Genomic DNA, 1804 nt, shown 5'->3' with positions numbered 1-1804 from the left:
CGACACCAAGAAGCGCCTTGCTGGTCCCATGAGGTTACCTTCGATCAATATCAGGCCCGCCGCCGCCTGCCGCGACTGCTGGCCCCGCCGCCACGCCTCGACCCGCCACGCCTCGACCCGCCACGCCCCACCACGCCCCGCCACGTTCCGCGCACACTCCAGGGAGAATTCTATTGACGCTCAGATGCCCAAGAAAGCAAAGGGCACGGCACAGCTCAGCGAGCGTTGTGCATCGCGGCGCCGCGAGTCCATTTGCCAACGTCGCGGTGACGGTCTTGAGCAACGCCGAGCACCTCGGCGACGGCCGTGAGCAGCCGTAAACTACTGGGCTGTGACCGGGGACGGGATTTGCAACAGAGTCGGCATAATGAGTTCGACGGCGGAACACCCTCGCCTCCGAAAGCACATCCATATCTGATATGAAGACCTGAACCGTCCTCCGTGCTCTGTTTGCAAAGAAGTACAAATTAACAGAGACAACCTGTTCCATACCGCGTTACACATACGCTTGCATAGGACTGACGGTCGTGACTGCCCCTCTGATGCGCGGAAGCAGAGCTCATAATCGCTTCCCGCTCTGCACAATCAACCTCCGCGCAATCACGTTTTTCAAAACCCACCACTCGAATCGCTGAAAGGCTGAAGGCCGCCGACAGCGAGCGGACACTTATATCCCACCTCCGCCGGGGCTGCTCAGCGAGCAGAGCCTTAGATGTGAAGAGGCTATAAAACCGGACGGGGTGCATGGACCGGACCGCAGGCACTTACTCCCGGTGCTCCCGCGCATCGCTCTCCCCACCCAATCCTCCTGCTACGCTGCCCCGCCGAGGCGTGCTTGCACACTTCCGCCGGGCGCTCTCCACCACCACCCTCGACTTGAGGAGGAGGAGCCGCCCGTCGAGCCAGATCGTTCAACTTTCCGCCAGCGACGTCCTCATCATCACGCGAGGCTGCTGCCATGCTGCTTTCGCTGGAATCGATTCCCTTCCCTCCCTACTCATACTCCCGGCCTATCTCTCTCACTCACTCTCCTTCGCTCGCTCGTTTGCTCGCTCTTCGTCTCGCTCTTGTGAATTATTCTATGTCTCTCATACTCATTCCGTTCTCTCTTCGTGTCGCTCTGACCACTGTGAAAGCACCATATGAAGACATTTCGACGCCATAGTTTCTTTGGTTTATTTTAGTACAAGAATATGACGTCATTTTGTTTTATGTTTATCATTGTCCCGTCACGCCTCTCCGACTTAATATATTTGGGTACAGAAAATTAGCCCAGCGTATATGGTTCTGGCGACGAAAATGTTCAACAGAGTCAGTCTCTTGGTCTCTCCTGCCCCTCGCGCAAGACCGAGGCGCTACGCTGCGCCACGCGGCGCCACGCCCGTGCGTATAGCGCGTAGCGTAGTGGACCCGGAGGCCAGTTGTGGGAATGTTTGTTTTTGCGACAACCCTCTCTCTCCTCCTACCTCCCCTCCTCGCCGCACAGCTGTGCGGGGTACTGTACTCCGCACGCCTGGGGGCATGGAGTGGCGGGGCGTGGCGTGGCGTTGCGGGGCGTAGCGGCGCGCGGCGGGGAGGGGCACGTGGCCTGTGCGGGGCCCGGCCGGGGGTTGCGGGGCTGCCTGCAGCGCTGCAGGAGGTGCGGTTCCCCCCCGTCTCCGAACTCCTCAGGGGCGGGCGGCTTTTCCTCATAACGGGGCCCCTGGCTCGCTGCTCATCTCGGCGCAAGCAGAGCTGCTCGGCGGAGAGCACGGGGCAGCTCGAGAAAGGAGGCGCAAAGTTCTCTCCGGCGCCTCTCCCCCCC

General features: G+C 60.6%; 1 protein-coding gene across 1 annotated transcript in view; it reads left to right on the top strand.

Annotated features, from left to right (window-relative positions):
* LOC113212246 (acetylcholinesterase) overlaps window positions 1-1804 on the top strand; it is a gene marked incomplete in the record, with an annotated part of 21561 nt that overhangs the window by 11437 nt on the left and 8320 nt on the right.

Source organism: Frankliniella occidentalis, unplaced genomic scaffold (genome assembly GCF_000697945.3).
Source record: "Frankliniella occidentalis isolate FOCC.00 unplaced genomic scaffold, Focc_3.1 Scaffold44, whole genome shotgun sequence".
NCBI lineage: Eukaryota > Metazoa > Arthropoda > Insecta > Thysanoptera > Thripidae > Frankliniella > Frankliniella occidentalis.
This window is presented reverse-complemented; position numbering and strand designations above follow the sequence as displayed.